The sequence below is a fragment of the Oncorhynchus masou genome, chromosome 9, assembly GCF_036934945.1.
Source record: "Oncorhynchus masou masou isolate Uvic2021 chromosome 9, UVic_Omas_1.1, whole genome shotgun sequence".
Classification (NCBI taxonomy): Eukaryota; Metazoa; Chordata; class Actinopteri; order Salmoniformes; family Salmonidae; genus Oncorhynchus; species Oncorhynchus masou.
Genome location: NC_088220.1, coordinates 49,162,783 through 49,168,782, shown reverse-complemented (window position 1 = coordinate 49,168,782; position 6,000 = coordinate 49,162,783). Strand labels below are relative to the sequence as shown.

The 6,000-nt window shown below is 47.3% G+C and overlaps 1 pseudogene; it reads right to left on the bottom strand.

Moving 5' to 3' along the window:
* Window positions 1–372: 372 nt before the first annotated feature.
* Window positions 373–6,000, bottom strand: part of LOC135546104 (rho GTPase-activating protein 35-like) — a 62,946-nt pseudogene continuing 57,318 nt past the window's right edge.

Below are 6,000 nucleotides of genomic sequence, written 5' to 3'. Positions count from 1 at the left end.
AAGTTAACTCTGTCTTTTTAGAATATAATGATTAGAAACACCTGTCAACTGTAGAAAAGTACTTAGGCCCATCGCCCCATGGAGCACAGGTCATTAATGACCGCAGCCTCTAGTGAACTCAACATTGGGCAGTTTTCTCCACTTGGTTCCAGGAGAAGCCGATCTTTCTGTGGAAATAAGTTATTCAATTCCTTTCATTCATTCGTTCATTCCTTTCCAGTCAATGAAATATGGCCAAATGTATGAATCCATAGTTTAATATTTGACACCTTCTCACAGTACACACTGATAATACTACATGTATATGCAGAGCTGTGTGTGATGAGCCAGGGGATGAGTCAGTGGGTTTTGCACAGACAGACAGACAGGAGGCAGGCTTTACAAGATTGATTTATTAACTAGAATACAGGTCCACGTAAGGCCTTGCTGTATACACCATTCCTATTGAGACAAATTACCATACTCTTAGCAAATAATGACAGCATTTTTTTGTGTTGACGTATTTTTTTTAGTTTACTTCCATTTTATCTTTTATACAGGTTAACTTTTTCCCCATTATTTCATTGTTTTTTAATCTTCTTGTCTTAAATACTGAAGAGTGGTCGAGCCACCTCCCTTGCCTGGGCAAATATCATGCACTATACCGGGCTGGTCTCTTCACCATTCACAAAATTGTTTAAAAAAAACATTTTGTTTTTTTTTAATTATTAAAAAGAAAAACAATTCTATCACCATTGACTAAAGGGCAAAGTGTTAGACCCCCTAACATACAAATAAACAACCATTTGAATATAGTTTGCTTGTTTCTCATTTTAACTTAACAGACCATTTCTCACCATTGTTGCAAAGAATAAAGAAAAAGAAAAGCCACAAGATCGCAGAACCAAAGTCACATTTTTAATACCATAGTTTTTTTCTTCTCCACTTGTTGCTTTGCTTCCTCTCTCCCCCACCTTTTTTTGTTTTGTTGTTGTTGCAGAGTCTTTGGCTGCCTCACAGTCTGTTCAGTATTAACACATTGATATACACAGGGAATGCCAATGGCCGGCATTCAAAAGTACCAGAGTTTGTGCCCCCCCCCCATCTCCCAAATAATGATCCCATTCACCTCTCTCTCGCTCTCGGACTCACTCTCCATTTGTGAAAAGGAAACCTATAGGTAACTAAGGTCAGGTCCAGTTTACATTATGTGGGGTAATGACCGTGAGGATAAATACATTCTCCACTATAAGCGACATGGTCTTTCTTAAGTGTCGAGTTTACACTGATGTCTGGCTACTGTTGACAGCTCAAATGACATCAGTCCTTAACACACAGACAAACAAACGTCATATAGGTAGTGTATGATAGGTCATTGGGTCGGCGTCAGGGTATAACTCCAGTGATTGGAAGGGAGGCCTGTCAGTCATGACAAAAATTTTTTTTACCTTTATTTAACCAGGCAAGTCAGTTAAGAACAAATTCTTATTTTCAATGACGGCCTGGGAACAGTGGGTTAACTGCCTGTTCAGGGGCAGAACGACAGATTTGTACCTTGTCAGCTTGGGGATTTGAACTTGCAACCTTCCGGTTACTAGTCCAACGCTCTAACCACTAGGCTACACTGCCGCCCCAAATGGGAACTGGAGAGAGGTGGAGACAAGCATGAGTGTGTAAAGCGGAGGGTCAAAATGAAACAAATTACATGACCTTGGATTCACTCTAACGTGCGCGCGTACACACACACACACACACGATCAAACAGGTTTCTATGACAACCACAGACAGAACCATTGGAATTCCGCAGTCATCAACACAGATGAATAGATGGCCTGTTCTGCTCCATCCCGGAGCGCCTCTCTGGACTAGGGAACGGTGCCGTTTCAAAAGAGGGCAGGGGTACCAAGTGGTGCCAACCAGGAAGTGGGACACCAATAAACACAGGATGGCATTGAGGGACTATCAACACCACTGGCTGCGTTTCAATACTCTGAACAAGCTTCCTCATCTCCTTTCCTTCGTGTCCTTCCCGGTCATAGTCAGCTGAATGGATCTGAACCGCTATCCTGAGCCAGCCTCGGTACAAAAACACATGACTACACATCACCACATACCGCCAACTAGCAGAGCCCAGATGGACACTGGACTAGTCACTGGACTAGTCACTGGACTAGTCACTGGACTGTCTGCATCATGGACAGCTGACATGAAATGTCATACGCTCCTTCAACACCACACTCTGGAGAGTATATACATCTGTAGCAAAGTGCTGGCACCCTAGCAACACAACAGATATGAGCCTCATCCACAGGCTAATCTCAATGCAGTTTATATGGCTTTCATAGTATAGACTCTCCATTTACGTTATATACAAAGAATTCCTATTGGGCTCAATATGTCCCATTTGACTTGACATTCAATAGGTAAATATGGGGGATTACGCATGTAGAAAGATCTAATATTACACCCGGGGGGAATGGTGTTCCGCCCATGCAGTGGTGGGTGAGGTCATAGCTGCAGTAACTATGTTGTCCACCAGATGGCAATGGTGTGTTCTCAGTGAGGTGGCTACACAACTTCACAACGCATTAGAGGTGGTGAGAAAGTGTTGGCGCACTTTGCACTAAAGAGGATCCCAAAAGTGCTCTGCAGTCTCTCAATCTCAATAAACTTCAGAGATCTCCACACTAATGATTCTCCCGCTCTCTACCATATTAGAAGCATGTGCACACATGTACGCAGACACACACACACACACAGGTCATGCCCCCCATGTCTCTCCAGGCTTCCAAACCCTTCATTGGTAACAGGAGGAAGTATGAATTCCCTGCCACCACTTCCCAATGCCTCCTGGGATCCTTATGGGAATCATTATGGTTGTTCCTCTTGGCATTCCGTGTCTAATTGTCTAAATGCTTTTCAGAGTCCGTAAAGTGCATCCCTGAATCCCACCCCTTCAAAATCCCAATCCATATCCCAGTCCTTCCTACCTCTCCCTGACAGTTATTCCCACCCTTCACAGAAAGCACATGGGCCAATAAGAAGTAAGCATTGATATCTGATAGGAGGGACTTGCTGTGTGAGAGTGCATTCTGATTGGTCAGTCATCAACAGAACACTCCAAAACTGATCCACAGTTTGAAAATCAAAAAATGGAAGCATGGGGGGGGGGGGCTAAAGAGGAAAGGTGGAACAACAAACATCAGGAAGAAACAGGGGGGGGGGGGGGGTAAAAGATATCCTCTTTAATCAAAAGAAAAACAACAGTCTTCCAGCGTTGCCTGGAGGCTCGGGGGCATGTGTCAGAGGAGAGAGAGCGGAACGGAAGGAGCTCTCCCAAGATGCCGAGGGTGTGAGACCACCCAAAGTTCTGTGCTCTAGCCTCCCCGCAGATCCAGTTAGTTGAGACTTTTGTTCTTGGCATCATCTCTGGCTGTAGCAGACACTGAAGCGAAGGGGGGGGGGGGGGGTTAGGAATGAGTCTATTGAAGTGGAAGCTGGTCCATGGGGGAGAGGTGAAGCATGCCTCTAGTCCATTTCCTGGTAACAGTGGTCAAATAAACATAGAGAAGCTACTGGTCAGGTCCTCCCTCCACCTGGACCCAGGATCAACCTGGGAGGACAGGGCAGTCGCTGGCAAACCACAGCCCCATCGCGGTGAGGAGTGGTGGGGGCGAGGAAAGTGGGACACTGGGCAGTGGTTTTAGAGTCCAGCTAGGAGGTCCATATAGTTCAATGTCCTCCCACACGTCCCCCACAGATACCCTGCCTGGCTACAGTCAGCAGTTCTGAGGTCCCTTATGGTTGGGGAGGGACATGTACACGTGGTGTTTGTGTGTGTTGGATGGGGAAAGAGGGAGGTACTCTCTAAGGCAGTGGAGAAGGGGGCAGAAGAAATGGTAGCGGGAGAAGAGTCAATAGACTACAGTGGTACGGGAAGACACATGTTGTACTAGTGGCTCAAAAGTTTCTCTTTCCCACCCCCTTCCGTGCGTAGTGTGTGTGTGTGCGTATATCTTTAAAATGCAAATGGGGGTTGGATAACCCCCTCTCCCAACAGTTTTCCCCTATATGTACTGCATCTCACTCATCCCCTCATCTTCTCGTTCGCTTTCCCTCTCTCAAACCCTCTCCTCTCGTTCCCTCCATACTTCTCACCACCCCTTCAAAATCTCGTCCACTTACATTCTTCTCTCACCGCTCCCTCATACCTCTGAATCTCAAACTCTTTCCATCTCGCTCTCAAATCTCTCTTTCCTTCCATCACTGGTTCACAGCATGTGTTGTTCCGTGGGGGGGTGATGGGGGTGCAGGGGGGGCAGTAGGGCCTGGATGGGGGACTGGGGGGTGTGGGGCGGGGAATGCTGGATCTGGGTATGGGGCGGCCCGTAGTGTGGGATGACGGGCGGCGTGGCGGGCATAACGTAAGGGGCCGGGGCCGGTGTGAGGGAGGGAGAGTTGTACGCCAAGGAGGAGTAGGCCGAGGTTCCCCCGTGGGAGGAGAGGGTGGCTGTGGGGGAGGCGTGCCCGCCAGGGTTGTCAGACAGGGGCTGGTTGTAGAAGAAGAAAGCACACTGGTGGATGAAGGACTCGATGATTGTCTGGTAGGTTCGTGTGGCCGTCAGGGCGTCCATGGTGGTGAAGTCGGGCCGCATCAGAGTGGGCCAGAAACAGATGGACAGATTCTCACTGGTCATCAGGTTCAAACGGTTATTCTGGCTCACCCTGAGAAAGGGAGGGAGGGTTAAGGGAGAGACAGAGAGAAAACAATGTAAGTTGTTCAGAAATCCTAAAGTAACAATCTAGAAATCTAAACTCCCCAGTGTTTGTGCTATGACTCAACTGACTGAATATAAAGCTGACTCAATAGAGCCAGGGGTGTAGCTGACAGGGTGGAAGGTCAAAGGTTGCGGGGTGGACGACTGTTACTGTGGTCAGCATGACTGTCATCGCCCCGTCACTGAGCCACTCACTTGTTCAAGTGATTGATGACGTATTTGAAGACGTCATAGTTCTCCCTGGGGAAGCGGCGCAGGATGTCCTTCATGGCGTGAACTCGCTGATCCCGATCGTTGATCTCTGATTGGGGCGAAAGGAGACAGGAGAGGTTAGAGAGAAAGGACGAAAGCGCACACATGTGCAGGGGAAGCATGGCACACACTGAGACAAACTGAAATCACAGCTGAGAGCCAGAGATGACTCAACAATGCATAGCAGTGATCACACACACAGAGTTCTAAACCCGCACATGAACACACACACAGGTCCTCTGGGTTGTGCTGAGCCCAATGATAGGAGTGAGTCAGACAAGCTGATATCAGCACTCCCAACACAGCCAGTCTTATGTCTCCATGTGAGCGAGGCAGATGGAGCCACACACACACACCATTTCACATGTTATCCATCTCCTTCTTCAAACCATGTGTTCACTTCTTCTGCAGTCTACAGGGTCATACGCAGAGTTCTTCAATCCATCCTGGAAGCGTTTATTTTCTAACTAGTCTTTAAACGGTGTGTGTAGAGTCTCTATCCTGCTGCAGGCTGCAGGGTTTCATCAGGGTTTTGTCACGGCTCAGGGGCCTCACACACACACACACTCACTCATTGAATGATGACCGCCCTCCGGAGTAGAGGTAAATCTCTGGGCCGCGCGCTACACCTTAAATCTCCACGACAACAGATTACAAAACGCAATGGGAGTGAAAGAACAGAAAGGAAAGCAGTGTACTTGATAAACTAACATTCTGTATGACTTTTGTTTGTCTTGCTTCACAGCAAATTTGTGCATCTTCCATTGGAGGAGGAGGAGGGGGAGGACCATACTCGTTGAATTTCATAACACTATACTAACTATATTGCACCATGGTGTAGCTGGAGGACAGGTAGCTTCCGTCCTCATTTTTTTCACACCTTTATTTAACCAGGTAGGCCAGTTGAGAACAAGTTCTCATTTACAACTGCGACCTGGCCAAGATAAAGCAAAGCAGTGTGACAAAAACAACAACCGAGTTACACGTGATA